This window comes from Silene latifolia, unplaced genomic scaffold (genome assembly GCF_048544455.1).
Source record: "Silene latifolia isolate original U9 population unplaced genomic scaffold, ASM4854445v1 scaffold_20.1, whole genome shotgun sequence".
NCBI lineage: Eukaryota > Viridiplantae > Streptophyta > Magnoliopsida > Caryophyllales > Caryophyllaceae > Silene > Silene latifolia.
This window is the reverse complement of record NW_027413163.1, coordinates 9,566,673-9,577,980: the sequence shown is the minus strand read 5'-3', so window position 1 is coordinate 9,577,980 and position 11,308 is coordinate 9,566,673. Positions and strand designations below refer to the sequence as shown.

The 11,308-nt window shown below is 42.5% G+C and overlaps 1 non-coding gene across 1 annotated transcript; it reads right to left on the bottom strand.

Annotated features, from left to right (window-relative positions):
- Positions 1-10,968: 10,968 nt before the first annotated feature.
- On the bottom strand, positions 10,969-11,074 carry LOC141638569 (small nucleolar RNA R71). The gene has a single exon (XR_012542117.1). It is a non-coding gene; the product is annotated as a small nucleolar RNA R71 (small nucleolar RNA).
- Between the last annotated feature and the right edge of the window lie 234 nt (positions 11,075-11,308).

Genomic DNA, 11,308 nt, shown 5'->3' with positions numbered 1-11,308 from the left:
TGATGAAGTCCTCGATCGAGTAGTTTTGTTCTACTCGATCGAGTAGTTATTAGTTTTCACGGGCTTTAATTAGTCCGTGTTGCTTATTTTTAGTTTGGACTTTGTTATTTCTATTTAAGCTTCGCTAATTAGGTTATTAGGACGTATCTTATTACGTTTAACACTTCTGAACGCCACTCTCTTCTCTTAATCTTTCCCAAAACTTTTCTACTGTAACTTTTGCTTTCGGGTTATTTTGCTTGGATATCGTTGTTCTTTACGCCAGAATTCTCGCGATTATAATCCTTCTAATCTTAATCTTGCTTTTTATTGCTTTAATCTCTTGTCTCTCTTGTCATTAATTTCTGCCCTAATCTTAGTTTATGCACTTTTATTATAATTTCATTATGTTTATTATTAGTTATTTCATTATTATTAATATTGACAACATTAATAGCATGAGTAGCTAAAATCATTCATGTTGAGATTAGGGGATCTATGGTAGAATAATGACGATGTAGTGAATAGGCTAGATGGCTTATTTGTGAGAATCTGTACCCGTGGCAATTTAATTATAACATCGACTTAGTTGAGTGCACGCTTCTAAGTTACCCTTTAATCTGGTTAAATTTATTCCTGGATCGGAAGATTGGACTAAAAAGACCTGCTATGACAGTAGACTACCCTGACGAGGACGGAAGTTAAGTTAAAGTGGACCGGAAGGACCTTTCCAGTATCCGTCTCACAGTAAGTTATCTAGGCTATTTGCAGTTGAGTCATTAGACTACCGTAGTGAACCGAAATCCTGACATGTTCCCTCTTCATTGATCACTCTTTATTACATTTTCTGCTTTTATTGCTCTTTCTTTATTACTCTTCCCCTTAAACCTTTTAGTTTAGTAAATCAAATTACAACCCCCCATTTGTGACCAAATAGACGGACCTTTAGCATATATCTTGCCTCCCTGTGGAGATCGACCCGACTTCCCTAGCTATATTAGTTAGTGCCAGTTGGTTATTTTTGGTAGGTACACGACTAGCCTGTCAAATTTTGGCGCCGTTGTCGGGGAGGCAATAGCCCTATCTGTTTTTGTTTTCGTTTATTTTTATCCGTCTCAGGGAATTTTCATTCCTTGAGACAGTTCTCATTTATCTCTTTCAGTGTTGTGTATGCCCAGGTCAAACAGGTCGAAATTAGTTTCAGCTAATCCTGAGCCAGATAGACTATTTCGGGATAGACTCCGTCTGCAAAGAGAACTTCGAAAGGAAGACTTGCGTACTTTCGAGCCCGAGCTACAACATTTTCTATTCGCAGAAGACCAGTCTTTAGAAGAAGATAATTTCATTTCTGCCGAGCAACCAGTAAAGATGCCGAATATTGCAAGTCACTCGGAGCCTAAAGCATCCTCTATTCCTAAAGGCTTCAACCTCCAGACTGAGGACGGCAACACCTTTGATATCAGGCCGTCTTACATAAATCTGGTAGAGAGAAATTTGTATAGGGGTGTGGCAGGTGAAGATCCGCACCGGCATATGGAGATCTTTACTGATTACTGCTCTACTATTCCCGCTACAAAGGGAGTAACTCAAGACAAGATAAAGGAGGTGCTATTTCCTTTTTCTTTGACTGACTCAGCCCGTGAGTGGTTGACCGATCTTGGCCGTACAGCTACTGGTATCACCAATTGGGAGACTCTCACACTTGCCTTTTACAATAGATATTTCCCTCCGCAGCGCACCAATCAGCTGAGGGGAAAGATTACTAGTTTCAAGCAGGCACCTGATGAGACTCTTTATGAAGCTTGGTGTCGGTTCAAGAAGTTGGTGAGGTCTCTTCCTCACCATAGTTTTGATGAGTGGTTTTTGAGCAACCAATTCTATAATGGGTTGTACGACGACCACAGAGCTATACTTGATGCCGCATCCAATTGGAGATTTCAAAAGAACGTTGATGATGATAAGGGATGGGGCATTATTGAGGAAATGGCGACCCATTGTGCTGAATATGGGAACCCACGTGACGGAATTCGAACAGTTCACGCAATGGATAAGGCAGTCGTGGCTCAGCTGGAAGCCATGAACTCCCGTTTTGATAGGTTAGAGCTGCAACCTGCTGGAGATCAACAGATGGTTCATCTGTTGACTAGACAGGAAACTGTCACTTGTGAGAGGTATGGAAGCAATGACGGTCATAATGCTATTAACTGTCTTACTGAGAAAGAACAAGTCCTTGCTTTTCAACAATACAGGCAAGGAGGAGGTTCTTATTACAACAACCAAGGGGCAGTCCATCCCAATTTGAGGTGGACAAGTCAAAATGTGCTCAATCCCACTCCTCTACCGCAGCAGCAGCCATATGTCCCGCCTCATAAAGCTCAACAAGGCTTCCAAAAGCCTCCTTCTTTTCCTCCACCGAACCACGGTGCATCATCTTCAAGTGGGGTAAGTGAGCTATGTGAGCTAAAGACAATGTTGCAGTCGTTGACAAAGCAATGGCAATTAAGTGACCAACAGAAAGATGCATCCATCAAGTCACTTGAAACTCAAGTTGCTCAGTTAGCCGCAAACCAGTCCACGAGGAAACCGGGTCATTTGCCGTCTCAATCTGAGAAGAATCCACATGAGACGGTAAATTTTATTAATTTGAGAAGCGGTCGTTCATATGAAGGACCAAATCTGTCAATTCTCGATGGCATATCAGACCTGAGGAAGGATGTTAATGACGATGAACAGTCATTAGTTGCTGAAAAAGAGTTAACCACGAAGAAAATACTCGATCGACTAGTTTCTGGTGGTCGATCGAGTAAAACTGATGTTGAAAGTGCTCGATCGAGTGGAAATATTACTCGATCGAGTGAATTGGATAATGAAGAGTTCGATCGAGAAGTCCAAACAACTCGATCGAGTGATATTGCTGAGGAATCTGTTCGATCGAGTGGTAATTTTGCTCGATCGAACACTGGTGATATTGAAGACCTCGATCGAGAGCCTGCTATTGCTCGATTGAGTGATATTTCATCTGGAAGGACTCGATCGAGAGGTAAAAAGTCTCGATCGAGTGATAAAGAGCTTGAACCAGCTGAGACGTTGGAAGAAAGAAACAAAGGGCTTGAAATTCCTATTACCGTGCCCTTCCCGAGACGATTACAGAGCACGAAGGCCAATCAACAGTTCGATAAATTTGTCGAACTCCTGAAAAGCTTACAAGTTACTTTTCCATTTGCCGAGTTGCTGACACAGGTACCCTCTTATTTAAAATTTATGAGAAATTTTATCACGTAAGAGGCATATTAATGATCATGAGACAGTAGCTTTGACCGAGGTAGGGACTGCCCTAATTCAAAATAAGTTACCTCCTAAACAGTCAGACCCGGGTAGTTTCTCGATTCCATGTCACATAGGTACCCATTTGATTGATAACGCGCTATGCGATCTAGGTGCTAGCGTGAGCGTCTTACCTTTGTCTCTTGCTAAGAGACTTGGTTTGACCAAATTTAATTGCACAAACATGACCGTACAGAGGGCCGACCATAGTATATCACGGCCGTTAGGTGTCATAGAGGATATACCTGTTAAAATCGGGAAATTCTTTGTTCCTGTTGACTTTGTTGTGCTTGATATCCCCGAAGACACTCACACCCCTATTATTTTAGGGAGACCATTTTTATTCACTGCTCGTGCGGTAATTGATGTCGGGGGTAAGACACTCACATTTCAGGTCGGAGACGAGGAATTAATTTTCCATCAGTCTAAGTCTCGAAGGGCTCCCATGCAAGCTCAGCCTTGCAATGCCCTTTCCTCTACTGACCCTCATATTGACATTCCAGATGAAAATTTGGAATTTTGTGCTGCTATTGTGACCTCTCCGCCTCAGATTGAGAGCAAAAAGGAGAAGAATTCGTCTGTTTTCCTTGCTGCAGGTACAGATGAAAAAGACGCAGGAGTTGTCAAAGGTCATTGTGCAAGTAAAATCAATCAAACTGAGGGTGACAACATTAAAGTTGGTGAGAAAAATAAAGTGACGAGAAAAGTTCGTGCTTACGTGGACGTCAACTATTCTCTTCCTACTGATTCAAATTCAAGCTCATGGAGAATGAAGAGGACGGTCAATGATGTTGAAGGGGCGTCCTCCAGTCAGAAGCCCTCCATTGGGCTACTGAGTTGTCTTGAGAACTGAGCAGGGAATGCCCCGTGTAACAATTTGTAAAAACTATTTTTAATTTCCGTTGGATTTATTTATTGTGTTTATTAGTACTTTTAGAATTTAAACATTTTTAGCGTAGTTAGAAAGATTATAGACTGTTATTTTTGCAATTTGGTATATTGGGATATGTTTGCGAGTGTTTTTATGCAGGTTGGGGAGATTCTACGCAACTTGGATGACTCACATGAAGAAAAACACTCGATCGAGTACTTCTTGTACTCGATCGAGGGGAAATTACAAGAAAGGACTCGATCGAGAGATGTCAAAATGCTCGATTGAAAAGGCCAAAAGAGGGAGTTCTCGATCGAGTAACTTTTTACTCGATCGAGTGGACTGATGCTGAATCTCCTCGATCGAGTGATTTCAAACCACTCGATCGAGTGAAATTGCAAATCCCGCACAGGAAGTAACTCTTAAACTCCCTATTTTCATCCCTTATTTCATTTCTTCTTCATTTTTCGTCTTTCTTGCATAAACACCCCCAAATTCCCCATTAATTCTTGCCCATTGCCAAATCAAACACCTACAATTTGTTCCCTGCTATTTACTCGACATTTTCCCCTTATTTTCCCTTTGATTTTCGTTCATTTGCACGGTCAATTGTGGGCGTTAGAGTTTGCGATTTTTGCTCGAAATATCGCCTAATTTGCATCATCCTTTGTCAATTAATTGCTTCTTTGTAGGTTTCTTTGATCAAGTAAGTATTCTCTTTATCTCATTGTTGTTTAATTGCTATTTATTTTGAATTATTTTAGGCAAATGGTGAATTAGGGTTCTTGAGGTCGAAAATTTCGACTAATTTGGATTTTCTGTTTAATTTGCTATAATTGTTGATTGTTTCCCATTACCCCATTGCCATTTATCTGTTGTTTTGAAATTTTTGAGGTGAAATTGGGAATTAAGTTGCTTAACAGTCGAAAATTCCGACTATTTTGGGGATTTTCTGGTGTTTCATTGTTAATTGTTTACCCTTTCCCTTTACTTACTTGATTAGGATGGACAGTAGTACAATGCCCTCTTCCATTTCGACTGTTAGTCCGTCCTTGACTGAGACGGTTGTCCCTGCTGCTACTACTATCTCCACACCCGTTAGTACCACAGCTGTTGCCCCTATTTTCCTTGTTACTACTGTTGGTACTGTCGTTACTGCTGCTAGCCCTGTCACCGTTTCCACCTCCGTCATAGCCACAGCTGCTAGCACTGCTGCTAGCTCTTCTTTTCCTTCTGTGTCGGTTTCTGCTGGTTCTTCTGTTGCAGCCACAGCTAGTACTTCCGGTACAGGGACCACCTCTACTGCGTGGTCACCTGTAGTCACAGCTGCTTACCGGGCGGCTCTAGTACCTCGCCCCGTCGGAGGACGGGCTTCTACTTCGGGTTCTAGAGGCCGGGGTCGTGCACGAGCTACACCTGCTGCTGGCCGTTCTGCTGGCCGTATTACCATCCGAGGGGACGACTCCCTCGACTTGTACCCCGACTACCCCCATGTAATTTTTTTTAACTGTATTCATCGCACTAGATTTTATTCTTTGCTTGACTGTGACTTTCTCCCCACTCGTTTCTTGTGCCGTACGTCACTTGAGAGGCTTGGTATTTACGAGCCGGTTTGTGAGATTTTGAGGGGTACGGGGATGGCTGAGCTTGTGACCATGAGTGCCCGTACCTTCAGGGAGCCGACCCTTGAGTTTTTCAGCTCCTTTACCTTCTCCTCTGGGGCGCACTACGCTGCCCCCACTTGTGCTTCTGTGACCTTCCGGTTGTTTAACCAGACTTTTTCTTTGACTTTGGAGGAGTTTGATACTAGACTCGGCCTTTCCTCTACGGGCGCCACTGCCGCCCCTAGGAAGGTCACCCATCCGTTATGGCGGGCTTTGGCACAGACTACCTACAAGGAGTGAAAGCTCGCTCAGGCCCACCTTCCTCCTGCCCGTTACTTCCTGCGACTGATGGGAAGTACTATTTTTGGCCGAAAGGAGCCAAACAACGTGACTAACACTGAGCTTTCTATTCTGGGCGGGTACCTGAACATTGACAGTGAGGGCCCCTTTGCCCTCAACATTGTTTACCTGACCGTCCAGTACTTCCAGTCTCAGGGGGAGAAGGCCACGGGCACCATTGTCTGTGGTGGCATAGCCACCTTCCTTGCTCGTTCTCTCCTCCCCGCTTTACCTCGTGACTTACCGTACATAGTTGGGGATAGATTCCTGGACCTAGCATCTATATTGTCCATGCCTTGGCTGACCTCAGACTACCAAACTTGGAAGATTAGTGGTTCCTTATCCGAGGACCTTCCTTGCTCCACCATTCCTCGCCTCGCCCCTTTGCCTACTGTTGCACAGGGAACGTTACCACCACCGTTACCCATGTACTACCTACCGCTCCGACCATCGCCGCTTCTAGGAAGCGGCGTAAGCCTGAGACCGGAGAGGGATCCACACCTTCTACGGGTGGCCAGACTTTCACGACCATTCCTACTCCCATCACTACTCCTGCGCCCGACCAGACACAGGCCCAGCCGGTTTTTCCGGATATTTTCGTACCTCCTCCACCCTTTGAGGCGTCCGCGGTCATGGACCAAGGGTGCCGTAACAGTGTGTTGCTTGAGATTGCAGAGAGGCAGGCTCGTATGGAGAGGGACATGGCTCTTGCCATGTACCCTCTGTACGAGTATCACATGAGGCGACACCGTCCCATTCCATAGGGTTGGCCGCACCCGTCCTTCTACCGGTACCCACCTAAGGGGTACCCTGAGTCGGCTAGTAAGGAGGAGGAGGATGAGGACCCAGCAGCGGCGGCAGCGAGAGCTCAGGCTGAGCAGAGGAGGAGAGAGCGGGAGGAGGACCCAGACTTCACAGTGACGGTGGAGGACGTGACAGAGGAGGCTGACGAGTAGCTACTGGTCTACTCACTTCCCCAGTTTTCAGGCTGGTTTGGGGAAGTTCGTGTTTTGTATGTCTATTCTCGCTCTTTTATTTTCTTTTGTCTCCTTTTATTTTATTGTTCTTATTTTTATTTTATTGGATTGTATATTCCCGTTCCCCTGTATATATCTGCTGGTGTATGCTGGAGGACAACGAGGGCGTTGTCCGTTTTGGTTTGGGGAGGGTAATGCATCCTTTTGAGTCTGTATTTGCATTTGTTTAGCTCTCACGTTTCTATTTTCAGCTTGCATTTGTTTTTATTTCTTTCATAAAAATAAAAAAAATCAAAAAAAATTAGAAAATTTCAAAATATTAATAAAATATTCACGTTTACTTTTGCATATAGGTTGAGTCGGAACGGTTGATTTCCGTGATGATATTGCACTTTAACTTGTCATTTTACTTGAGCCTTGCACTTTCATTGATGGTTATTAGCTAAGTCTTACGCATAATCTACGAGTTTTTGTTCAAATTTAGCTGACCGTGTAGACTTGACCTGATAAATTGGCAACCTACTCTATAAATTCCGAGTTTTAGAGCCTTATAACTGGTAACATTCATGACCGGTTTACATAGGAATTGAGAGAGTAGTACACCTTGCATAGCATGTTCATTATTTTTGCACTTTTATGACATTCGATTTCTTATCAAATGCATACATTCGGGTTGTGGTCGGTGTCACATGCTGGGAGGTGCTTGCAAAATTTTCCCTTTTCTTACACTTTTCACCCATTTAGCTCCACTTAAGCTAAATTTAGCCTTTTTGACCCATTAGCTACATCCAAAACTGAGCATGCCTAGTCAAGCTAGTTTAGTATGTCTTTTGCGGTATGTTTTTCCGTCTGCGGTTTGGCCCGTGTATATTGTTGGAGTTGGTGGAAATGAAGGAAGGGAGTATGAGAATGAAAAAAAAAAAAAGAAATTGAAAAGAAAAAAAGTGAAACGTGTGAGTAAAAAAAAAAGAGGAAAAGAAAAAAAAGAAGAAAAATTAAAAAATTGAGCTAGAAATCACACGGCAGTGAAGGAATAAAAGTTGGAAAACTTGTTTTGAGTTGGTTTTTTGAGACCGTATGCGCTTATTTCTATCTTGTGACGGTCTACTCCTTGTTCTTTATTCTATATTTTTGAGGAGATTGTGTATTTGGATGGTGAGATGTGTGCCCAATGAAGGGAACTTGTGTTTATTTTTCAGTCAGTTGAGATTCGGACGGTCTTATATGGTCCTGTTTAGGAACTAGCTTGGCGCTTTTACCCCCACATTTCCATAACTCTCTTTGCCTTTTCTCACCTGAACCTCACTTTTCTATACTATTTGTAAGCCCTCGGTTGTGACGGACATTGATGGTTGGAATGTGTGCATTAGTACTTGAATCGTCTTTCATTTTTGTTGCATGCATGCTATGTAGGTCGCAGTTTAGGTGAGCGAATGTTTCTCTTTCTCTCTTTCACATATTATTCACCCTTTGCTTCATGAGAGAAGAGTGACCACGTGAGAGTCCGATTTTATTGGTCTTGCAAGGTCGATAGGTCAGCTTTATTTCTGAACATCTTATAACTCGTTTGCGTATTGACTGCTGTAGCTGTAACTGTTGATTTCTGTTGCATTAAATTGGTTCAAGTAGACAAGTTATAGCTAGCTCTGAGTTATCATTTCCGTTCCATTAGTTTGCATTTAGTTTACTCGAGGACGAGTAAAGATTCGGTTATGGGAGATTTGATACGTGCATTTTATATAGTCTTTTTAGCCTATTTTTGCACGTATTTCTATGCACTTTTATACCGTTTTGTATTGCATTATGCCCCGAATTGACTACTTTGGTTCGTTTTTTTTGGTTTGTAGGAATGAACCTGAAAGTAGTGGAATCGTACCCTTTTCGTCCTGTTTTGCATGCATTTTGAGGAGACGGGAATTTTAGAGCGAGAGTTATACGTTGGGATGCGTGAAGGAATGGTCAACGAAGCAGTCGGCGACAAGTTTGAAGCTGTTTTGGACGAAGAACACTCGATCGAAAGGTTTTCTTGGTCGATCGAGTGGTTTCACATGCTGAGAAGGTCGATCAAGTGATTTGCTGAGCTCGATCGAATTGTTGATTTTAGGCTTTCCTCGATGGAAGTAACAATTGTGCTCGATCGAGAGGTTTATCTGCTGAAATCCTCGATCGAGTAGTTTTATTCTACTCGATCGAGTATTTATTAGTTTTCACGGGCTTTAATTAGTCCGTGTTGCTTATTTTTAGTTTGGACTTTGTTATTTCTATTTAAGCTTTGCTAATTAGGTCATTAGGACGTATCGTTTTACGTTTAACACTTCTGAACGCCACTCTCTTATCTTAATCTTTCCCAAAACTTTTCTACTGTAACTTTTGCTTTCGGGTTATTTTGCTTGGATCTTGTTGTTCTTTACGCCAGAATTCTCGCGATTGTAATCCTTCTAATCTTAATCTTGCTTTTTATTGCTTTAATCTCTTGTCTCTCTTGTCATTAATTTCTGCCCTAATCTTAGTTTATGCACTTTTATTATAATTTCATTATGTTTATTATTAGTTATTTCATTATTATTAATATTGACAACATTAATAGCATGAGTAGCTAAATTCATTCATGTTGGGATTAGGGGATCTATGGTAGAATAATGACGATGTAGTGAATAGGCTAGATGGCTTATTTGTGATAATCTGTACCCATGGCAATTTAATTATAACACCGACTTAGTTGAGTGCACGCTTCTAAGTTACCCTTTAATCTGGTTAAATTTATTCCTGGATCGAAAGATTGGACTAAAAAGACCTGCTATGACAGTAGACTACCCTGACGAGGACGGAAGTTAAGTTAAAGTGGATTGGAAGGACCTTTCCAGTATCCGTCTCACAGTAAGTTATCTAGGCTATTTGCAGTTGAGTCATTAGACTACCGTAGTGAACCGAAATCCTGACATGTTCCCTCTTTATTGATCACTCTTTATTACATTTTCTGCTTTTATTGCTCTTTCTTTATTACTCTTCCCCTTAAGCCTTTTAGTTTAGTAAATCAAATTACAACCCCCCATTTGTGACCAAATAGACGGACCTTTAGCATATATCTTGCCTCCCTGTGGAGATCGACCCGACTTCTCTAGCTATATTAGTTAGTGCCAGTTGGTTATTTTTGGTAGGTACACGACTAGCCTGTCAAATTTTGGCGCCGTTGTCGGGGAGGCAATAGCCCTATCTGTTTTTGTTTCCGTTTATTTTTATCCGTCTCAGGGAATTTTCATCCCTTGAGATAGTTCTCATTTATCTCTTTCAGTGTTGTGTATGCCCAGGTCAAACAGGTCGAAATTAGTTTCAGCTAATCCTGAGCCAGAGAGACTATTTCGGGATAGACTCCGTCTGCAAAAAGAACTTCGAAAGGAAGACTTGCGTACTTTCGAGCCCGAGCTACAACATTTTCTATTCGCAGAAGACCAGTCTTTAGAAGAAGATAATTTCATTTCTGCCGAGCAACCAGTAAAGATGCCGAATAATGCAAGTCACTCGGAGCCTAAAGCATCCTCTATTCCTAAAGGCTTCAACCTCCAGACTGAGGACGGCAACACCTTTGATATCAGGCCGTCTTACATAAATCTGGTAGAGAGAAATCTGTATAGGGGTGTGGCAGGTGAAGATCCGCACCGGCATATGAAGATCTTTACTGATTACTGCTCTACTATTCCCGCTACAAAGAGAGTAACTCAAGACAAGATAAAGGAGGTGCTATTTCCTTTTTCTTTGACTGACTCAGCCCGTGAGTGGTTGACCGATCTTGGCCGTACAGCTGCTGGTATCACCAATTGGGAGACTCTCGCACTTGCCTTTTACAAGAGATATTTCCCTCCGCGGCGCACCAATCAGCTGAGGGGAAAGATTACTAGTTTCAAGCAGGCACCTGATGAGACTCTTTATGAAGCTTGGTGTCGGTTCAAGAAGTTGGTGAGGTCTCTTCCTCACCATGGTTTTGATGAGTGGTTTTTGAGCAACCAATTCTATAATGGGTTGTACGACGACCACAGAGCTATACTTGATGCCGCATCCAATGGGAGATTTCTAAAGAACGTTGATGATGATAAGGGATGGGGCATTATTGAGGAAATGGCGACCCATTGTGCTGAATATGGGAACCCACGTGACGGAATTCGAACAGTTCCGATGTTTGCCATTTTGACGGAAAAAGCTACAAAAGCTCCAACTGC